The sequence below is a fragment of the Heloderma suspectum genome, chromosome 8 (assembly GCF_057233095.1).
Source record: "Heloderma suspectum isolate Gila_16-S chromosome 8, 16-S_ref, whole genome shotgun sequence".
NCBI lineage: Eukaryota > Metazoa > Chordata > Lepidosauria > Squamata > Helodermatidae > Heloderma > Heloderma suspectum.
Genome location: NC_139465.1, coordinates 44,579,304 through 44,603,065, shown reverse-complemented (window position 1 = coordinate 44,603,065; position 23,762 = coordinate 44,579,304). Strand labels below are relative to the sequence as shown.

At 48.8% G+C, this 23,762-nt stretch overlaps 1 protein-coding gene across 1 annotated transcript in view; it reads right to left on the bottom strand.

Annotated features, from left to right (window-relative positions):
* The window catches only part of CHST8 (carbohydrate sulfotransferase 8), a 456,314-nt gene extending 442,641 nt beyond the window's left edge, over positions 1-13,673 (bottom strand). Inside the window, exon 1 of the mRNA XM_084812220.1 lies at positions 13,301-13,673. The gene's annotated coding sequence lies outside the window, so the exon portion shown is untranslated. The remainder of the gene's footprint in view (positions 1-13,300) is intronic.
* Positions 13,674-23,762: the final 10,089 nt, after the last annotated feature.

The window sequence follows — 23,762 nt, the reverse complement described above, 5'->3', positions numbered from 1 at the left end:
TCCCTGGATTCTAACATGAGTCCCAGTCTAGGGCTGAGCTGAAATGACACCCCAGTTTCACTATCCCCTTTGCAGGTGGGGAAAAGGGGGGGGTTCATATATTTTGGAGGTGGGGAGGGTGGGTGAAAGCAAACTGCCGAGCAGTGTGCCGTCTCTGCAAAACGTACAAGGGAGCCTCCTCCCCTATGTCCCAGTTCGCCACTTACAGTCCTCTGAGGGTGATCTGATCCAGTGCTTAATGTGAGATTGGCAGCCTCATGCAAGAAGGTCTTTTCCTTTACCACCCCTGAGCTGTGGAATGACCCGCCGGTTGAAATTCACCTACTGACCTCTTTGAAGTTTTTTAAGCGGGAATTAAAGACTCCATTATCCCAGCAGGCCTTCCCTTTTTAGAATCCTTATTTCTCTTTGCTGATTGTCATACACTGTTTCTAGCCAGGACTGTTTTTATTGTAGGTTGTTTGGGGGTTTTGTAATACTGTTTTTAACTCTGTGTGTGCTGCCTAGAATATTTTGTATATAGGTGGGTTATAAATTGAATAAATAAACAGTGAAAAAAGGAGGTGGTTTTGGTGGGCATCTCTCCCCCAACTCCAGTTTCAAGTTGAAAGTTTGCTAGAAGTTTCTGCTTAGGTGTAATCTGACTCCTAATTAGGGATGGTGGAGAAATGGATTCAGTTCACATTTTAATGCAAACTTAACTAATTTTGGACTTTCAAACCAGTACGTGAACCAAACTTCTGTTACCCTTCAGAATTTGCATTTCCCTGAATTTTGCAATGGAGTTCTCCAATCAAAAACCACACACAAACATGTGTGTATTCATGAACAGAACATCAAAAATGCATTATATTAGGAAGTAGCTGCAAAAATGTGTATATTAGGCAAACATTGCATATAAAAATGCATGTATTAGAGGAAATGCACACAGAAATGCCTATGAATTTTCCCACATTTAAAAAATAATAATCTCAAGAATCATGAAGAAGTACTTACTTCTATCTGGCCTGAGTCTCCCGCATTTAAGATTCATGGGATGAGCCTGGGCTCTAGTATTATGTGAGAGGGAGAAAAATGTTTCCTCATCCAGTTTCTCCACACCACAGATTATTTTGTACATCTCTATCGTATCTTACTCACCATTTTTCTAAGCTAAACAGTCCCATATGTTGTAACGTTTCCTCATAGGGGAGTTGCTCTAACCCTTGATCACTTTTGTTTCCCTTTTTTGCACTTTTTCCAACTCTACAAAATCCTTTTTGAGGTGCAGTGACCAGAATTGTACACAGTATTCCAAGTGTGGTCACACCACAGATTTGTATAAAGATATTACAATATTGGCAGTTTTCCCCCAATTGCATTTCTAATTATGACCAATATGGAATTTGCCTTTTTCACAGTGCCTGTACATTGTGTCAACATTTTCATCGAGCTGTCCACAGCCCAAGATCTCTTTCTCAGTCAGTCACTGCTAGCTAAGATCCCATCAGTTTATATGTGAAGTTGGGATTTTTTGTCCCAATGTGCATCATTTTACACTTGCTTACAATAAACCACATTTACCATTTAAAGCCCATTTTCCCAATTTTGAGAGATCCTTTAGGCACTCTTCACAATCATGTTTTGTTTTAATAACCCAAACAATTGAGTGTCATCAACAAACTTAGCCACCCTACTGGACAATCCTAACTCCAGATCATTTATGAACAAATTAAACGGCACCAGACCAATGCAGATCCTTGTGAGACCTCACTGTTCACATCCCTTCATTGGGAGATTTTACCATTTATTCCTACGCTCTGCTTTTTGTTCTTTAACCAGTTATTGTTCCATACAAGGAGGTAAACACAATGTTAAATCATGTGTTTTAATATCATGTGTAGTGTGGCCCTTAGAGACCAAAAACACCCCATAGAAGCCCATTCTTCTGGTGCTGCTTCTTACATATCTGTAGCATTCACCTTCTTTTGTTTCAGGTGGTGCACTTTTTCAGTGTCTCAAGTGGAGGAGGCAGAGACTGTAAGATCTGATAGTCAGTATAAACTGCCAAACATATTCAAAATCAAGGGTAGGAAAAAAGAAAAACTAAAGGGAAACACAGCTTTTGTTAATGGAAACCTATGACAGGAGTGATGGTATGATGTCACTAGGAAATCATCCAGTCTCACCCCAACTAGGGATGTACAGATTTTGTTAAATCCATTCTGTCTGAGTTTCATGGATTGCCAGCATCTTTCATTCTGTCATCCGCTCATTGACAGAATCAGGGGTTTTGGCCAGAATTTTGTTCTACTTGCGCTAATTTGCATTAGTACTAATACACAGTTGCGCATTAATATGAATTAGCGCGCTCACGCGCACACGCACACCCATGAAAAACCAGTTGGCAAGTCCATCAAGTCCATATAGCACTGTGCTGAATTTTTTGATCAGTTTCTTTTCAACCATTCATTAGGGGGAGGAGCAAAAAGAAATTGCACCTGAAAATTTGTGGGAAGGGGTGGGAATTCTGGAGAAATTTTTCAGGGTATGGGGCTTCAGCACTTACCTTACTGTATGGAGGTGGCTGAGGGGGGTGGGCTGCTCTTTCTTTTACCATCCCCCCCCCATTGTGTTCTTGCAGCCTCCCCAGCTGCTTCAGCTTCTTGGAAAAGCCTTGGAGGACTGAGGCTTCCTCCTGTGGGGCTCCCCTGTGCTGCTGCCGGCTGAGTGCCTGAAAGCTGAGAGGGGCATTTCTGGTTTTGCTTTGTTGTTATTAAAAGTCCGATTAACATGAAGAACGATAGTGAGAAAAATAACGATAACTCCTTGCTCCGCTTTCAGGCTCCCAGCAGGCGGCGGCGGCACAGGGAAGCCCCTCGGGAGGAAGGCCTCTAGGGGGCTTTCCAAGAAGCTCAAGCAGCAGGAGAGGCTGCAAGGACAGACCGGGGGCATGGTGACAGAAAGAGCAGCCACCCTCGGCCACCTCCTCGCAGTATGGCAAGCGCCAAAGCCCCGCGCCCTGGGAAATGGCTCCGAAATTCTCAGCAACCCAACGAAAGAGGGAGAAAAACAACTGCCAGGGAAGTTTCTTCCTTCTTCCCAGGGAAGAAGCTGCAAAATGGCAGGTGGGGTTTCAGCAGAGCACTGAGTCCGCGTGACTCAGAAAAAGCCGTTCCACTGTGGAATCCGCAGGTTGGATTTGCTGAAGTCTGAACTCATTTGAATCCACTGCAGATTTCTTTGACATCCCAAACCCCAACAATGACCAAGCATTTTATGTATATCTGGGGCAATACCAGATTGTTGCTTCTTCTTCTTTCCAGAACAGATTTCAAAACATTTTAGGATTATATTATTATTAAACTATCAATTATCATTACAGGAAATCATTTTTGGAGAATTTTCAAAGGGAGTTTCTCTAAGAAACTGCCACAGAGCCTCCACTTTTTGAGCTTTTTTCACCGCACAGAGTGTGGGATTGCAGGAAGCAAAGGGTTTAAATATTCTGGACATTTTGTGGGGCTTGTGCTGTGCAGATATGGAACAGATCTGTTGTACAACAGATCATGTACAACAGAAGAAATCAGATAAGAAATGATTGCATTATGAATTCAACAGAAAGGATCATTTTTGCATCTTCACAATTTATATATGAATATTTTGCTTTGGGCCAAATATTATGGAATCACTCCTTGTAGTAGTGAACTCAGGTGGTGGTGGTGAGTGCTGACAGGATTGTAGCCAGAATGGTGCTACTGAGAGACAAAAGGGGGCTATCAGTAGCTTTAGGAGAACTCTGAGGATTTCGGGAAGAAGGAGAAGGGGAAGAAGAAGAAGACATCCTACAGGGGCAAACTCCCCCCAAATAGCGCATTGAAGACTGAGCATGCTCAGTAGCCACAGAATGTAGAATAACAGTTGGAAAAAATGGAACATGGTCAGGGAGGCAGAGAGGAGGAGGGAATGCCATGACTGGAAGAAGTAGCTGGCTGGAACTCCATTTAGGACAGAGGGGATACGCTGCTGCAATATTCTAGAAAACATAGCATGCTCAGACTAAGAAGTTATTTCTTGGGGGTAAAAGGAAGAAATCCCCCACAGAAGAGCTGAAACACATGGGACTTTCTAACAAAGAAATACATTTTCCAAAACAATTTTGGATACAACTTCTCTTTTTTCTTTTTCTTTTGTTGGTGTTGGATCAGTGTTGCTCACTTCAAAACACAGTTGTTGTTCAGTCGTGTCCGACTCTTCGTGACCCCATGGACCATAGCACGCCAGGCCTTCCTGTCCTGCGCTCTCTCCCGGAGCATGCTCAAGTTCATATTCATTGCATCCGTGATGCTATCTAGCCATCTCATCCTCTGCCCTCCCCTTCTCCTTTTGCCTTCAGTCTTTCCCAGCATCAGGGTCTTTTCCAGAGAGTTTTCTCTTCGCATTAGGTGGCCAAAATATTTGAGCTTCAGCTTCAGTATCTGTCCTTCCAATGAGCACTCAGGGTTGATTTCCTTTAGGATGGACTGATTTGTCCTCCTTGCAGTCCAGGGCACTCGTAAAAGTCTTCTCCAGCACCACAGTTCGAAAGCATCAATTCTTCGGCGCTCAGCCTTCCTTATAGTCCAGCTCTCACAGCCATACATTACTACTGGGAAAACCATAGCTTTGATTAGACGGACCTTTGTCGGCAAGGTGATGTCTCTGCTTCTTACTATGCTGTCTAGGTTTGCCATAGCTTTCCTCCCAAGGAGCAAGCGTCTTTTAATTTCATGGCTACAGTCACCGTCTGCGGTGATCTTGGAGCCCAAGAAAGTAAAATCTGTCACTGCTTCCATTTCTTCCCCTTCTATATGCCAGGAAGTGATGGGGCCAGATGCCATGATCTTAGTTTTTTTAATGTTGCGTTTCAAACCAGCTTTTGCACTCTCCGCTTTCACCCTCAACAAGAGGCTGTTGAGATCCTCTTCGCTTTCTGCCATTAGGGTGGTATCGTCTGCATATCGGAGGTTGTTGATAATTCTCCCAGCAATCTTAATTCCGACCTCTGATTCATCCAACCCGGCATTTCTCATGATGTACTCTGCATATAAGTTAAATAAGCAAGGTGACAATATGCAGCCTTGTCGTACTCCTTTCCCAATTTTGAACCAATCGGTTGTTCCATCTCTGGTTCTTCCTGTTGCTTCTTGACCCTCGTACAGGTTTCTCAGGAGACAGGTAAGGTGGTCTGGTACTCCCATCACTTTAAGAATTTGCCACAGTTTGTTGTGATCCACACAATCAAAGGCTTTAGCGTAGTCAATGAAGCAGAAATAGACATTTTTCTGGAATTCTCTTGCTTTCTCCATGATGCAGCGAATGTTGGCGATTTGATCTCTAGTTCCTCTGCCTCTTCGAAACCCAGCTTGTACTTCCGGTAGTTCTCAACTTGCATACTGCTGAAGCCTAGCTTGTAGGATTTTGAGCATCACCTTGCTGGCATGTGAAATGAGAGCAATTGTGCGGTAGTTTGAACACTCTTTGGCGTTGCCCTTCTTTGGAATTGGAATGTAAACTGACCTTTTCCAGTCTTGTGGCCACTGTTGAGTGTTCCAGATTTGTTGGCATATTGAATGCAGCACTTTAACAGCATCATCTTTTAGGATTTTAAATAGCTCGGCTGGAATACTGTCATCTCCACTAGCTTTGTTGTTACTAATGCTTCCTAAGGCCCACTTGACTTCACTCTCTAGGATGTCCGGCTCAAGTTCAGTGACCGCACTATCATGGCTATCAGGGACATTAAGCTCTTTCCTGTATAGTTCTTCTGTGTATTCTTGCCACCTCTTCTTAATCTCATCTGCTTCTGTTAGGTCCCTGCCTTCTTTGTCCTTTATCATGCCCGTCTTTGCACAAAATGTTCCCTTGAGATCTCCGATTTTCTTGAAGAGATCTCTAGTCTTTCCCATTCTGTTGTTTTCCTCGATTTCTTTGCATTGTTCATTTAAGAAGGCCTTCTTGTCTCTCCTTGCGATTCTCTGGAACTCTGCATTCAGTTGGGTATATCTTCCCCTTTCTCCCTTGCTTTTCGCTTCCCTTCTTTCCTCAGCTACTTGTAAAGCCTCATCAGACAGCCACTTGGCTTTCTTGCATTTCTTTTTCTTTGGGATGGATTGAGTTGCTGCCTCCTGAACAATGTTACGGACCTCCGTCCATAGTTCCTCAGGCCCTCTGTCTATCAGGTCTAATCCCTGAAATCTATTCCTCACCTCCACTGTATATTCATCAGGGATATGATTGAGGTCATACCTGAATGGTTTAGTGGTTTTCCCGACGTTCTTCAATTTAAGCCGAAATTTTGCAAGAAGCAGCTCATGATCTGAGCCACAGTCAGCTCCAGGTCTTGTTTTTACTGACTGTATGGAGCTTCTCCATCTTTGGCTGCAAAGGACATAATCAATCTGATTTTGATATTGACCATCTGGTGACGTCCATGTGTAGAGTCGCCTCTTGTGCTGTTGGAAAAGAGTGTTTGCTATGATCAGCATGTTCTCTTGGCAAAACTCTATTAGCTTTTGTCCTGCTTCATTTTGTACACCAAGGCCATGCCTGCCTGTTATCCCGGTTATTTCTTGACTTCCTACTTTAGCATTCCAATCCCCTATGATGAAGAGGACATCTTTTTTTGGTGTTAGTTCTAGAAGGTGTTGTAGGTCTTCATAGAACCGATCAACCTCAGCTTCTTCGGCCTCAGTGGTTGGGGCATAGACTTGAATTACTGTGATGTTGAATGGTTTGCCTTGGATTCGTACTGAGATCATTCTATCATTTTTAAGATTGTACCCCAGTACTGCTTTTCCCACCCTTTTGTTGACTATGAGTGCTACTCCATTTCTTCTAAGGGATTCTTGCCCACAATAGTAGATATGATGGTCACCTGAATTAAATTCGCCCATGCCTGTCCATTTTAGTTCGCTGATTCCCAAGATGTCAATGTTCAATCTTGCCATCTCATGTTTGACCACCTCCAGCTTACCTTGATTCATTGATCTGACATTCCAGGTTCCTAAACAATATTGTTCTTTACAGCATCGGATTTTCTTTTCACCACCAGACACATCCACAGCTGAGTGTCCTTTCGGCTTTGGCCCAGCCGCTTCACTCTTTCTGGCACTACTTGGAAATACCTTCTGCTCTTCCCCAGTAGCATATTGGACACCTTCCGACCTGAGGGGCTCATCTTCCGGCGTCATCTCTTTTAGCCTTGTGATACGTTCCATGGGGTTTTCTTGGCAAGAATCCTGGAGTGGGTTGCCATTTCCTTCTCCAGTGGACCACATTTTGTCAGAACTCTCTGACATGACCTGTCCGTCTTGGGTGGCCCTGCACGGCATAGCTTATGGCTTCACTGAGTTACGCAAGCCCCTTTGCCACAACAAGGCAGTGATCCATGAAGGGGATCACAAAACACAGATGAGACATCAAATATGCATAGCAGCTGATGTGCATTTGCAATTTCCACTTGAAAGGGCTTGAAAGGGTTATTGAATGCAAGAATTCCCCCAACCTAGGGCCCTCCACATGTGTGGGACTGCAACTCTTATCATTCCCAGCCAGCACAGGTAGGGATGCTGGAGAAATCTGCAATGAAATCAAATGAGTTTGGATTTCTATGAATCTGACCTGCATATTCAGTAGTGGACGGGCTTTCTGGACTGGGTTTTTATACTTTCAAGAATTTTATGCAAATTTAGTCATAGAAAAATGTGTAAAAAAAGCCCACCAGCCAAAAATGTCCATTTCCCCCATAGGCTAAAGCATGACAATGTGTAGTTTTGCAAGTGCAAATTTTCACAAGCGTGAATTTGTGCAAATTTGAGAAAGTGGGGGGGAAATCTGATTCTGCCAATGAGTAGATGATGGAACTAAAGGCACCTGACAATCTACAAAATGCAGACAGAATTGATGTTTCAAAATCTGTACATCCCTAAGCATAAGAGGCCAACACATCTGGAGGGCACCAGGTTGGAGAAGCCTGGACTGAGCGAGACACAACCATGTAACTCCCAGGTGGAAATTGCCATTGGGGTGCTTGGATGACCCACATGGCTCAGATGGACCCACAAGGCTCAGGCAAGCAAACTGGGCCACATATGAAAGGGGGAAAGCCTCAAGCTCAAATTCACATGGGAATTTCCTTCTTGTTCTCAATTATATAATAAGGGGCATCCCTACACCCAGGATCTCCCTTAAGATCCCTGAAAAACAAACAGCATCTTAGCTCTTCAGTGTCAGTCCAGTTCACTCACTAACCATCTCCATCTCTGGATACCTCTGAACATCCCAAGGAAGAAAAACATCATATTCATGATAGCAGCAGCTTGCCCTGACCACGAGCTACTCATTTTTTAAAAAATGCACACAACTGTAGCTTTGCTTTAAAAACAATGCTCCTTCATCCATCAGATGCAAGTAGGCTTTTGTCTGTGAAAACTCACAACTGCACCCGTGTTTTTTTGATATGAGCCCTTACTGTTGTATGTGTGAGCTGCTTATCTACACACTGAATGATGGCACATCACACAGAGGCATTGTTGCAGCTGCGCTCCTGCCCTACATGCATGCACTGGACGGAAAGGTAACCGTTGCATTTGCAGGAGATGCTTCCACCAGGGCCATGCAGCAGGGTCAAACAACCTGTTTCAAGTGGCAACATGGGTGTGGGGGCAGGTATAGATGCAGGCAGGATTTCATGATGAAATGGTGCAGCAAGGCTTTTTCAAGAATGGGTCCTGGGGGGCAGGGGGGAAGATTTGGGCTCTGCATCAGGCAGCAAACGTCTTGGGTCAGCACTGGTTGTCGCAGCAACACCAACAATGCGGCCTGGCTAATTAGCCTATATTAGTCGACGACCAGCCTTCTCCACCCTGGCGCCCTCCAGATGCTTTGGACTACAACTCCCAGCATTCCTGACCATTGGCTATGCTGGCTGGAGCTGACGGGAGTTGAAGTCCTAAATCTCTGGAGGGCACCAGGGTGGGGAAGGCAGGTCTACATTATAGACTCCATAAAGCAACCTTCCCCAGCCTGGCACCATTGAGATTCTTTCTTTCTTTCTTATTTATTTATTTTAAAATAATTATTTAAAATATTTCTAGGCTGTCTTTCAGGGAAGAAGCCCCCCACCCCAGCATAGCTGATAACAATAAAGTCCCGTATAGTAAAAACGATATGGTGATAAAAGATCAAAAATTAGTAACAGCAGCAATAAAACATCTGGCCTAGAGTACTAAAATCCAGATGTGGAGTACAATTGAACCAGATGTAGTCCAGATGGGTTGGTAAGGCCGGCCCTACCCATAGGCAAAGTAAAGCTGGGAGTAGGCAGCAGATACTGGGAGGTGGTCACGAGGAGGAGAGAATTGGATGCCATGTGGTCCGTCCTGCATCCCCTAAGCTAGCCTGCTGCCTTCTGGGGAATGCTGTCCCATCATCAGGGCTGAAGGCAGATTCATCTGCCAGTCCAGTCGAGTTTTGTACACGGCATGGGAGGGGCACCATCTTGTCCGTCACCTCAGGCAGCCAAATAGCTTAGGCCAGCCAACTCCTGTCATTCCCAACCAGCATGGTCAATGGGGATGATGGGAGGTGTCTTCCAACACATCTGGAGGGCACCAGCTTGGGGAAGGTGGCTATAAGGTATTGCAGGTAGGGATGTCAGAGAATTTCGCCACGAATCTCGGGGAGGCCGAATGCCAGCGCATTCGGCCCCCCGAAATTGGTGGCGAAACGGTCTGCCCCCAGCCCCCCCCCCCCCCGGACGGGACTTACCTTGGACGAATCCTCCTGGCGGCGGCGGCGGGTCCGCCGGCGGCGGCTGGTCTTCCGACCGGCTGCCGCGGCCACCATTTCCAGTAAAAAAACCCCAAAAAAACGTGATAGGCTACGTAAAGGTTTACGTAGCCTATCATGGCTAGATTTTAAAAAAATACCGTGATAGGCTACGTAAAAGTTTACGTAGCCTATCACGGCTGAGTAAAAAAAAAAAAAAAACCCCGTGCGTACGCAAATGGCGGCGCCCATGGGCGCCGCCATTTGCGTTCCTTATTTTGGCACGTCTAGTCTATGTAAACATTTACGTAGACTACAGCGAAAATAAGGGGAACTCAAATAGCATAGACGCTACGCTATTTGTGTTCCCCTTATTTTCGCCGTAGTCTACGTAAATGTTTACGTAGACTAGACGTGCCAAAATAAGGAACGCAAATGGCGGCGCCCATGGGCGCCGCCATTTGCGTACACACGGTTGTTGTTGTTGTTTTTTACTCAGCCATGATAGGCTACGTAAACATTTACATAGCCTATCACGGCTGACTGCAGGGACGCAAACGGCGGCAGCTATGGCCACCGCCATTTGCGGCCCAGCCGGCCAGGATTCAGGGGTGGAGGGACGGAGCGCCTCCCCCCCGACCAGAATTTCGGGGGGGGGTGGAGGGACGGGGCGCCCCCCCCGCCAGAATTTCGGGGGGAGGGACGGAGCGCCTCCCCCCCACCGCGAATCAAATTTCGTTCAAGGTAAGTGACTTTCGTACATCCCTAAGCAGGACAGTCCGTAGGTTTGCTCCGACAACACCTTTTATAAAGTACCCATATCATATAAAATGCGTACGCTACCTTGTTCCCAAGGGAGACGACTGAATATCCTTAAACTTCCTTAAACTTCTGGTTTCGAGTTCAACCCACAAAACTCTCATCCATTTAACCAGTGAAAAACTGCTTCCTTTATCATGTACACACACCAGTAAATAAATAAGATACATACACCCGCAACGATTTTTAGAGAGGAGAAGCATTTCAAGGAGGAGTTACCTTAACCCTCTTCCCACCCATCACTTCACTCCAAGCTGCCTGACAATCTCCACATGAGGTTCCAAGCACACTTTTGCACAGGGGGGAAATGGAGCAGAAAGGTGGGGAAACGTAGCAGCAACCCTCCCCCCACACACATTTCCTCTAAGTTGCCCTGCCCCAAAACGCCTGTGCTTGGGAGGGGAAAGAAAATGTCAGCCTCGACTGAGTGACATATGTTTGCAAGTGACACAAACTTAGGTCCAAATTTGTGGTGAAAAGCTCTACCTATGGGGGAGGGGAGTCTGTGACCAAATATCATTTTCCTCCAAAGGATTATGGGAATTTATTTGAATGGAAGCACAGAATCATAGTATAGAATCATAGAATAGTAGGGTTGGAAGGGGCCTACAAGACCATCGAGTCCAACCCCCTGCTCAATGCAGGAGCATAAACATCTGAGCATAAACTCAGATGGTGCGCTCCAGGGAGGAGTTGTCATGTCCCAGCCCCATGAAAATGAATGGGGACCTTGCCGAGCTCCTATTTGTTTCCAGGACCACTTCCCCCTGCCTGCTGCCCCCTTGTGCCCTGCCCTTGAAGGTGGCATGTGCCACTTTTCCAAAGGAAACCCAGATACTTCCCACGATGTTGCACTGATACACGCGGTGCATTTAGAAAGGGCGAGAATCGCAATGTAGCACCTAACTTGGCTGGCTCTGCACTGACCTCGAGAAACTAAGTCGCAGGGATTGCTACAGGGGGATGCAGCGAGATGCACTTCTGAGTAAGCATGCACAGGACTGCACAGCAAGGCTGTAACCCTACGCAGGCTTACTAGGGAGTAAATCCAACTGAGTTCAATCAGACTGATTTCTGAGTAAACATAGGAACGATCAGGCTGCAATACTATATCCATGCCTCCTCATAATGATGTTGCCAAGAGTCTCAGCCATGGATTCAGAGGCCCAGGATTCGAATGCCGCTCTCTGCCATGAACTCACAAGGTCAGCCTTGTGTCCTCCAAATGTGGTGGATTGCAACTCCCATCATTCCCAGCTAGGATGGCCAATGGCTGTGCTGACTGTGAAGAATGGGAGTTGCAGCCCACCAGGTTGGGGAAGGCTGGGCTAGGTGGTCTTGAGCTAACCACCCTCAGCCTCAATCCCTCATCTGCAGTATGGGAATAATGATTCAGACCTACCTTACAGGGCTGTTGTAGGGGTCACCATGTTGGGAGTACATTCTAGGCCACTACACATGAAGCAGTGTAAAGCACTATGCATGACACCTACTTGGGTCATTTTAACTGCGCCTGATACATTTTAAATAAACATTAAATCATATTATAATGTTATTTATATAAAATTTACATTTAAATTTATTAGGATAAATTAAATTATTATTATTATTTTGAAGTGCCCAGAGAAATCTACGTTATGAGACATTTGATAGATTCAATAAACAAATAAATAACTAATTGATCCTTAATATTTATTTTTAATAAGAGAGATTAACAATAAATGTATTCTTGCTATTATTACCGTTGCTGTTACTATTTACTTTGGCTCGCCCCGCTCCCATGGACGAGCACCGGTATCCGCAGCTGGTGTACCGGGGCGAAGCGGTTCGAGGGCGGGGCAAATCCTCCCGCAGAAGCCTCGCGCCGCCCCTCACTCGGGCCCCGGGCGCGGGACCCGCCACGGCGCCGCCGAGCCCTCCGCGCCGGCCGCGGGGCCAGCACGTGCTCGCCGCGCGCCCCTCTCCCGCCCGGGCGCCCCAGCGCCCTTCCCGCGCGCGGCGCCCGCGGCCCGGACGAGAGGCGCGGCGCCTTCGGCGGGAGGGCGACGCCCGCAGGCCCCGAAGAGGCGCGGGGGTCCCCCTGCCCTTCCCTCGGCTCTCGCGAACTTCCTCCCCCGCTCCTCTCGCCCCGTCCGGCTCCTCGGCGCGTGCAAGCCGCCCCGGCCCCCGCCCTTCGGCCACAGCGGCGCGGGGGGGCGGACCGCTCCGCCGGGCGCCGCGCGCTTCGCCCCGCCCCGCCCCGCCGCGGATGCGCCCCGCGCACCCGCCGCCCCGGTTCTTTCCCGGCGTCGGGGAAAAGTTGCGCGAGGGAGCCGCGGGGCAGAGTCTGAGCCCCGGGAGCTGATTTCCGCCCGGGCCCGGAGAGCGCCTTCCCGAGGAGAGGGGAGCGGGGGGGGCGCCGACATGCTCCCGGGCGCACGCAGCGCGCTTCTTCTGGCCGCTCACGAGCGGAGCTGGACAGGCTCCCACGGGGCGGAAGGCGCGAGCCGCGGCACCTCGCCTGGCACAGCCCGGCCCTGCGCGTGGCTGGCTCGGGCGAAGCCGCGCCGAGTTCCCCCGGGTCCCCCCCGTGCGGGGCAGCCGGGCGGGTCGCGGGCGGGACTTCCGCGGGGAAGACGCGCCGCGCCGCGCCCCTCCGCAGGCTGCCCGGCCAGCCGGAGCCGCCCGCCCGCCCGCCGGAGCCGCCACTGACCTAGCCGAAGCGCCGTGCCGTCAGCGCGGGGCGAGGCGGGCGCTCAGCCGCGCATCCCGGCGCTCGCCCGGAGCCGTGGCGGGCCGTCCGCCGTGCCGGCCCCGTCGGTGGGCGCGCCGCGATCCTTCCTCCGCGTCCTCTGCGAGCGCGGCGCGCGGCGCGCGGGGCTGGGCTGGGCTGAGCGGCGCCGCCCCCTCCGCTCCCCTCCCCTCCGCCGCGCCCGCCCCGCTCCTCCTCTCTCGCCGAGGCTCCCGGCGAAGCGGCGCTCGCTCCCCGCCTGCAGGGCCGAGGCGAGGCGAGGCTCCGCCGCCGCCGCCGCCGCCGGGCTCCCTTCCCTCCTGCTCGGCTCCGCCATAGCAACATGGCAGGGAACCTGCCGCGCTCCCCGCACACGCCGCGGGGGAGGGGGCCGAGACTGCGAGCCCTGCCCGAAGCAGCCCCCCGGGCCGCGGGCGCGTCGCCTGGGCGCCGGGGAGGCTGCGGCTCCGCGCGGGGACGCCTCTGCGCCGCCGCCGCCGCCGCCCTGGCGCCCGGACCGCGCCCAGACCCGCCCGCCCCGGGAGCAGGTGCGCGGGGACCCGCCTCGCGACGCGCCCCTGGCGCGCGCAGGATCCGTGCGCGCCTCCCCGCGTGGGCCGCCCAGGCAGCGCGGGCGCGTGTGGCGGGCCGCATCTCCCCTCCTCTTCTAAAGTTTTGCCCACGCACCAGGTATTGGTCGCGCGCGCGCGCACCCAAGTTGCCAAGAACTTCCTAGCTGCGGAAAGACGCTCATTTCAGGGAGCTCCTTCCAAGTAAACAAAATGCGAGTGAAGTTTGACGTGTCCCGCAGCTCTCGCCGACACGCAGTGAAAGCTGAGGCGCGAGCAAGCCATGTGTTCCCAAAGCAGGTGTGACAAAGAACGCCGGCCCCTCTGCCTACCTCTGGCTCGTGTTAAGGGTGCCCGCGCGGAGCGCCGCACACAGTGCACCCCCCGGGCGGGCGTCGTGACCGCCAGAAACCCCGGCGCTCGGCATTCCGGCCTGCCGTGTCAGACTGCGCGCTGAGCGACATCTCACCTTCTGTAGTGGAACCTCTCGCTATCCATACGCGCTGTCTGTAGAAGAAATGCATGAATTCTGATCCAAAGGGTGTGGGGGAGGAGGGCTGTTCGTTACGCGCGCGCGCGCGCGCACACACACACACACACACACATTAAAAACCATAGCTTGAACGGCTTTTGTGTATCATGTGCCAAGGAAATTAATTTTGATCAAAGGGAGCTGTTTATAAAAATTTATGTTCAAAATATGGAATGAGTTTGTTTTTTAATGTAGCATGCCCCCCACCCCCCCACCCATCACGACATAGTATATAATAAGCTGCTGAATTATTCATCACCTAAAGATGGAAATTAATTTTGATGGGAGGAGGCATTGTTTATATGTTTAAAAAATCTGTAACCAGGCACTGCTCACCTTCAGGATAAAATAACCTAGAATTGCATTGACTTATGGAAACATTTTGAAATCCCAAGGAAGGTAATCCCAGGTGGATTTGCACTTTGTTTCTGGTTGCCTGGGCAGAAAAATATGTCCTAGACTCCTAGCTGGGAACAGAAAACCTCACTGAATTGGTTGTACTTTATTCCAGACATAACTCTCTTCACAATGCTTCCTCCCACTTTAACAGTTAACTAAATTTTGATTTATTGTTATGAAAGCAAGAAACCCAGGGTTCATCCCCCAGAGGGTGAGATGGTGACTAATCGCCGAGCGGGTAAGTGCGAGAAGGAGCTGGGGGGAAAGCAAAGGAGGAAATGTCCAGCCGTGATGAGGTGCCCGGTGTGCAGAGAGGCAGGGAGGTTTGCCCAGGATCTAGGAAGCAAACTGGCCAAAGGAAGGGCGGCGGGCCACTCCTCCGCCACACACACCCCAGAACAGAAGACCCACAGTGCCTGGTTCTCAGCAAGCAGGCGATGCACCGGTTATGTGATGTATGTGCGGTGGGGGGGTGTCAGCAATGGGGGCATGATCTTGTAGCATGGCCTTTTCACCTGGCACACAGTGGATCCTAGAGTCTTGAAAGAATGTAGACAATGCCCCTGAGCCGTGCAAAGCGCCTTTCCCTCACCACTGAATAGCTGTTGCCTGCCAGCATTTCTATGGCGAGAAAACCATTCCGTGCCCTTGCACTGAAGGGACATGGCAGCGGCAGCATATTCCAGCGTGTATGCCAGTACTTGGTACCAGGTGGTGCTTTCACCACTGACGCAGGTGCTCCTGCTCAGCTCTTCTCGGCTGTATTCCCTTGGGAACGCTCAGTGTGACCTGAGTCAAGATGAATCAGGCAGAGCTCAGCCCTGGCACTTCCGGAACGCTAATGGAGGCGGTACTGAGGGAGAGGAGAGGCAGTGCAGGGCTGTGCCGCTGGCCCTGTTGAAAGGCCTCCCCCATGGAGGCTCCTCTTCCCTCATCTGCCACCACCAGCAGCCCTTCCAGCAGGTGCTACTGAGGGAGATGGAAGGGGGGCGCAGGCCGTTCAGCCAGCCCTGCTGGAAGACTTCCATATTTTCCTCTTCCCTCCCCATCCCTTTCTCCTTGTGTGTCATGTCTGTTTATACTGTAAACCTGGAGGCATGGGCTGTCTTGTTTTGCTGATTACATCTAAGCCACTCCAGGAGCCTTTTGCCTTTGTGGGCTGAGCAGCTGGATGAAAATACTTCAAATAAATAAATGCAAGAAATGCTACCAACAACAACAATAGTAATAATAGTAATAATAATATAACAATATAATATAATAATAACAGCAACAGAAGCTACATCTGATGATGGATATAGCACCATTGCTGAGTGGCCACAGTGACCACCATAGTGGTCAGCCTTAAGCACCCTTCTTTGTAAAAATGTAACCAGTGGAGGCTGGTGGCTCCAATGCCAGTGGGGTAGGAAATCTGCTCTGGGTTTCAGTCAGAACCAGTCAGAATGGTAAAGGAGTTACTTGGATAGCTTTGCACCTTGGATAGCTCCTTGGAGTTTGGACTGGTTCTGACTGAAACCCGGAGCAGATTCACCGCCCCACTGACATCAGAGCCACGAGCCTCCACTGCTGCCTGGAGAGAGGTGTCACCACTGAAAAGGCTCTTTCCCCAGTCATCATGCACCTAACCTCTGATGGTGGGGGCATGGAGAGGAGAACGTCTGACATAAATGACACAATTGGGGTCCCTTCAGCCCAGCCCAGCCCCTCCCCAGGCAATGGGCACTAAATCCTCCAAGGCACTTTTGCACTTTATATATTTATGAAATTTAGGAGCCACCATTCAAAAGAAAAACGGTCACATGGTGGCATGCAAGAAATAATAAAAAATAATTTACAGTGCTATCCTATGCATGTAAGTAAGCCCTATTGAGTTCAATGGGGATTGCTCCCAGGTAAGTGGGTATAGGATTGCAGCTTTAATGAACTGTTGGATAGACACCAGAGCAGCTCAAAACTGCATCATATAAAAGTTGGAAAACTGCAGAACTGTTGACACTGACATCTTGGTACGTGGAGCTGTGGCACAGAGCCATGGCAGAGAAATGGAAGCATCAACGTAAATTAGCTAAAGGCAAAGATAAAATATCTGATTTTTATACAATATGGCATGATATTATTTCATATACAAATCCGAGATATATGCAGCAACATATATCTTTTCCTCGGATTGTGTAAAAGGGACTAAATATAATTTGCTATTATGAAGAACCACAAAGAAATTCTCCAAGCAGCCAACAGATCTCAACCGTATTTGTGCCTGTAAGGTAAGAGATATGTTAAATGTACTGTCCTCAGTCAACACTTAGACTTAAACTTGATGTCATCATTTTCCGTTTCTTTTTTGTTTGTCTTCGTATTTTGAAAATTAATAACATCTTATTTTAAAAGGGTGGAGATTATGTCAGGTTTAAGAGTCTTCTTGGGTTGGTACTGGAACTTGGTGGCTCAGATGTGGCATCCCCACACCCTCCTGCATGGGGGCAGTACTCAGGGCATCCTTTGTGGGGGTGCCTTTCTGAGAAGGAGACAGCAAGGAAAACTTCTGGTCGCTCAACATAAACCTGTTCTTTTACAGCCACCCCAAGCTCTGCTGGTTGGAGTCTGAAGTCAGGACAGGTGCCGTTCCCCTTGGTGGCCATCACAACACTGAGCCAGTTCAGAAAACCATCACAGGCTAGACAAGCCACGGTGGCTTGTTTAAGCCACAGAGTGTGCCACTGCCAGGTGTAATTTGCATAATCGCCCACCTGGCCAATTCGAACCTGGGAGGCATGGCTTGTCTGAGGGGGAAGCAACTTTCAAATAACCCAGCAACAGCCCATGGTGATTATGCAAACTGCGCCTGGCACATGCCCTGGCTTAAACAAGCCACCGTGGCTCGCTTAGCCTACGATGATTGCCCAAACCAGGTCAATGTGTGGTAGCAAATTCCACAGTGTAACTGTGCGCCGTGTGAAGAAGCCCTTCCTTTTATCTGTCCTGAATCTCCCACTGATCAGCTTCATGGGATGACCCCGGGTTCTAGCACTATGAGAGTGGGAGAAAAAGATCTCCCTCTCCACCATCTCCACACCATACATAATTTTGTACACCTTTATCATGTCTCCTCTTACTTGCCTTTTCTGTAATCTAAACAGGCCCAGATGTTGTAACCTTTCCTCGTAGGGGAATTGCTCCAGCCCCTTGATCATCTTAGTTGCCTTTTTCTGCACATTTTCATGGAGCTGTCCACCATGACCCCAAGATCTGTTTCTTGGTCCATCACTGGTAGCTCAGATCCCATCAGCATATATGTGAAGTTGGGATTCTTCGCCACAATGTGTGTCACTTTAAACTTGTTTACCATTGAACCACATTTGCCATTTTTATGCCCATTCTCCCAGTTTGGAGAGATCCTTTTGGAGCTCCTCACAATCCCTTTTTGTTTTAATCATCCTAAATAAGTTGTGTCATCAGCAAACTTGGCCCACCTCACTACTCACTCCTAATTCGAGATCATTTATGAATAAATGGAAAAGCATTCATCCCAATACAGATCCTTGCGCACACAAGGCACCTGGTTGCCATGTTCGGCACTGTGGTGAGCTGTGCTGTGTCTCTATTTAAATTAAAATAATTATTTCTAAATGTGCATCTATCATATAAATTAGCATATGCACACTTTATGCAAATTGGTGTCTTTTCTCATCCTCATTTTTAGTGATGTGCTTCCTCTTTTTTGTTAATTTCTCAGTGGTCATCCTAGCTGTGAGTCTTGTTTTGTTGTCATGTTTTATGTTGCTTTTAATTTTAGGGTTTTATTTTTAAAATTCTATATTAAAAGTGTTTTATGTTTGTTTATTGTAAGCCACCCAGAGAACTTTGTGGTATGGGTGGTATATAAATATCATTCATAGATAGACAGACAGAAAAATAAATTAATCCACCCTCAATAAGAACAGTACAGGAAAAGCAAAGGTAGCCAACTTGACCATACGATTTTTTTAAAAAAACCAAGCTCTGTATTAGGGCAATATGATACCTTGATTAGGGCAATTCAAGGTCACAAAATAGTGTGCTGACTTTTGAGTTCCCCAGAACTCTTCATCAGGCAAGATGGTGAACAAAGCAAAAGAAGGGTGGGGGGAAGATGGCTGATGTTGAAGCCATGGAGTCTGCATGCAGTTACAGTACTAAGATGGGATGTGGGAGGAGGCTGCAGATGTTTAAACAAGGCTCTAGCAGGCACTGAGATGATCTGAGGTTGAACCTAGGCCTTTCCCAAGAGCTTCTGGTATGGGGAAACAAGCAAACCATAGCTGATCCCCCATTTTTGAAGACAGAAAATCCCGCTGTTATGCAGAACTGTATGTTATAGGAACTACACAACCTGTGACTGGTTCCAGTTTATGGAATTACTGCTCCTCCTCAGGTTATATTGGTTTGGAACAGGTGGTGATACTTACCTGGAACAGGTGGCAACAGAGTACTCCTCTAACCCCATAAATATCACTCACAAGCAAGTCTGTCTGGAGTAGATGGGATAGTTTTGTAGTCCCTGTGCTGCATCCTTCATAGTCACTATGGCCTTGACAGAACAATAGAACTGTCACTTAACTGATCTTTGGATTATGGAGTGTTCTATCAGTTTTACAGCAGGTGTTGCTTTAGGAAAACATGCTATAAAGTAAATATGTTTGTTTAAAGAAGACTTTGATTCATGTCTCATCTTTAATACAAGGCCTCACACAGTGAAATATGCCTTACAGGATCAATTCTGCCAGGAGCAAGCTGGCTGATTATTCAGGGTATGCCAAATAAATGGATTATTAATGTGTCATGCATTTTTCTGACAAACTGGGGCATTTGCTTAATGTGAGTTGAGTGGCTTGGAGGCTGGCCATGCAACCCCTTTTACACAGGACAGTCCTCTATTTGAATGGCTGTCGGCACTGTCCCCTATTTTGAAGGCATCCTCTGTTTGAAGGACTGCCCAGTCCAAGTCTGGTTTAAACAGAAAGAATCATCAGAAAGAACTGCTAAAGGGCCTTGAAGTTGCCCATCAATACTTAGCCCCTGGGTAGCAGACTGAACAAGGCACACCAGTCCCCTGATCACAATCTTCCACACTGTGCTGAGTTGTACTGCATTTCTATTTAAATTATAATAATTATTTCTAAATTTGAATCTATACACATAAATCAGCATATGCAAATTTTATGCAAATCCATGTCCTTTTTTGTTGATTCATAAGCGGCCAACCTATACCCTGTTCAGCCTGCACTGCAGAAAGAGGGTGTGTGACGCCTTAGGTGCGCATCGATCCCACATTTAAGCTTGCCTTCTGCAAAGTCTTTGGAAGCGGCTGTCTGTTTAGTGGCACCATAAATATGGGTTGGGTGTGCATGCTGAAGCAGTCACATGGCCACTTTCTGCAGCACGCACTGAATGTCATACAAAATGATGCAGCCAACGCTTCACAGCATGGCAATCGGCTCGTGTAAAGCGGCTATCGGCTCCTCCCACTGGGACTGGGACCCTCCTTGGCATGAATGTGAAAGCTGCCGGTTTCCTTTGGAGCTGTGACTGGTCCCCTCTCTGTGTGTGTTTAGGACGGGGATCAAGACACGTTATTATAACTTTTTAAATCGTTATGGTTTTCAGCATTGCTTAGTGGTTTCCCGAGTTTTGCAGAGATATTTCCCCCATTCGGAAAGGCTCTCCAAAGGCTGAAAGGCCTGATGTTTCCCCCATTCTTTCCCCTGAAAGGCCTGATGTTTCCCCCATTCTGAAAGGCTCTCCAAAGGCAAAGTTTTGCAGAGATGTTTCCCCCATTCTGAAAGCCTCTCCAAAGGCTGAGTCACCAGCAGCAAGAGTGTTACGCTAAACCACGCTGGCATTTTGGCCCTGCTGGGATGCAGCCCCAGAGCTTCTCCAAAATTGAATTCAGCCCGCAGGCTGAAAGGCGGTCAGCACCCCTGCTGCACAGGCACCTCGCCCAGAGTCCAGAATGCCTTCATAAGAACTGCCTTGCCAGGTCAGACAAAGGCCCCTCGAGTCCATCGCTCTGCTCCAGCGTTAGCTAGCAAGATGCCCCTGGAAAGCTCACTCGCCAGGTGCAATGGGAGAGAGCCATTCCTTGCTATTGGGCCCCAGCACTGGGGTATGACATTGACGTACCTCCACATAGGGAGGTCCCATTTTTAGCCTAAAAGCCATTGACAGGTGCATCCTCTGCAAAGCTTTGTAATGCTCTTTTAGCTGAATGTGTCAGATATGACTTTTCCCACAGGCCTTTGATGATGGGAACAGCCGTATCAGGAGGAGTATTTCCTTCTATACAACTCTTGATGGCACACGTGCCCTCTCAGGATTTGGACTTGGCAACCTCAAATGATTTGTGGATGATCTTTCATCAGGGCCAGCCCAAGACATTTTGCTGCCTGAGGCAAAGGATAAGACTGGCCATTGAATTTTAATTCCACACTGGTGATTCTAATTCAGCAGTGTCCTCCACTGCACCTGAGTGCAGTAGTCTAGTGTAGGCATTGTGGAATAGGCTGTGTTTAACACATGACTCTGTCTCCCAGCAGAGCGGAGTGGCCGAGAGACTCCTGAGGAATGCCTGAGGGGCTGCTGCTGCCCCCCAGCATCTGCTACCTGAGGCAATTCCTTCACTCTACCTAATGATAGAGCCGGCCCTGCCTTTCATGCCTTGCAACAGACAATTGGACTAGATCAGCCTTCCCCAACCAGGTGCCCTCCAGATGGGTGGACAGCAATTCCCATCATTCCTATGGCCAGCATGGCCCTGGGAATTCTGGGAGTTGCAGTCCAACACATCTGGAGGGCACCAGGTTGGGGAAGGCTGGATTAGATGGGCTTTAGGAAAATTCCACCATTACTTCCCCGAAGCTCATTCAAAGACTGCTCCCTGCTTTCAAGATAGTCTGTGGTTCTCTCCCTTCTGATTATGTGTCCTCTCCCCCCAGCAAGTTTTTTCCTTCTTCCTCTTTGCCATTTTCTCACTGTTGTCAGACCCAGCAGTAATTGCAGATCGATCACTACTTCCTGTTGACTTCTCTGTCGTTCCACCACTTGCTTTGTCTGCATTTGCTTCCATAAGGGATGTGGAATGGAGTCTCCTCAAGAAGGGGTGGAGGAGGGGATACCACAGCAGAATGGAATTATTTTCATTACCCAATCATATAAAACTGGCTGCTGGCCACCATCCTTTTAGTCTTATATAACTCCATTAAAATCAATGGGACCAATTGGATTTAAGTAGCATGTGGCCATTGTAATGTGCGCACACACAACACCAATCTTTTCTAGAAGGAATAGGTCATATCTGCAAAATGCCTGGTGTTACAGCTCTGCAAGGGAAAGAAAGAATGGACGGAGATATTTCCTGTCTCTTTTTCCCTGCAGAATCGGGGATGGCAAGCTAGAAGTTGGGGATTTTCCTTGGGGAAACGCTCTGGGTACCTCCCCCAGTGCTTCTTCCCCCTCTTCAAAGCAGCTATTTGAGGCTGCTACTTATCAGAACAAAAACTGCAGAAAATACTGCAGAGGAATGTCCTGAAACAACCTGGGACTGCCAACGGATTCCTCAGTAACCTCAATGGCAGCTACGCACACACGCACGTTTGATGCAGGTGCATGGGAAGTGGCCACAGGCCTTCAGAAGACTGTATGGCATTGGCATCTGGAGGGCACCAATGCTAGGAAGGGCTTCTCTGCGGGCTTCTCCATTCTCTTCTTGAGCAACAGCAGCACATTTCCTCTGACTTGGTGGACATCTTGCGGGAAGGAAATCCATTGCTGGGCGGTGGCTTGGTGACCTCTAGTTTCTCAGGGAAACGTCCCTGAGCTTTACACAAGGCAGGGAACAAGGCAGGTTTCTCTTAAGGGAACATGGGAAGCCACCTTACACTGAGCCAGACCATTGGCCCATCTAGCCCAGTACCGTCTACCCGGACTGGCAGCTGCAGTGCAGAGTTTCACACAGGAATCTTCTCCTGCAGCCCTACCTGGAGATCCCGGGGATTAGAAGTCGGACCTTCTGCGTGCCCCTCGCTACTGCCCAGCACATCTGACAGGGAAACAGGAAGCTGCCTGGATTTTCTACAATGGCTCTGCAGTGCATCAGCTAGGAGTTTTCTCAGCCATAAGAGCCCTGCTGGATCAGACCAAAGGTCTCTCTAGGCCAGCTCTCTGTTTGCCCAACAGGTGCCTGTGGGAGCCCACAAGGAGGACATGAGCACAACAGCATCCTCCCTCTCACATTCTCCAGCAATTGGCATACGGTTGAGAGCCAGTGTGGTGTAGTGTTGGACTGGGACCAGAGAGACCTGGGTTCAAGTCCCCACTGAGCCAGGAAGTTCACTGGGTGACTTTGGGCCCACCAGTGACTCTCAGCCTAACCTATCTCACAAGGTTGTTGTGAGGATAAAATGGAAAGGGGGAGGATCATGTAGGTAGAAACTACAACCTTGAGCATGCAGAGCAGTTGCTCTGCCACTGAGCTATGGCCCTTCTTCACAGAATCCTAATTCCTGGATCTCATTGCCAGCCTCCATGCCTCCCCCAGTAAAGAACACTGAGCAAGTTCTCATCTGCAGAGCTAAGGACACAAAGAGAACCATATGGGATGGGGGAAGGTGCTCCTTGGGATGTGATGTGCGGTAAAATTCTCCTTACTGCTTGGCAGCATGATTCACCGAACCAGGGATAGCATCAGGGATAGGCATGGTTGGGCACCTGCCAAGGGCCCACGCTCCAGCAGGGGCCCCCTGACCAGAGCCCGCTGGAGTTGCGCCTCCTCTGCAGCATGGCGACCTGCTCGTCGGCCTGCCTCTCGCGCTGGCCCTGGAACAAAGGTGGGGAGGAGGAGGAGCAGGAGAGGCCACGGCCCCCCTGCTCCCTGGCTCTCTGCCTTCCAGCAAGCCAGTGGGAGTGA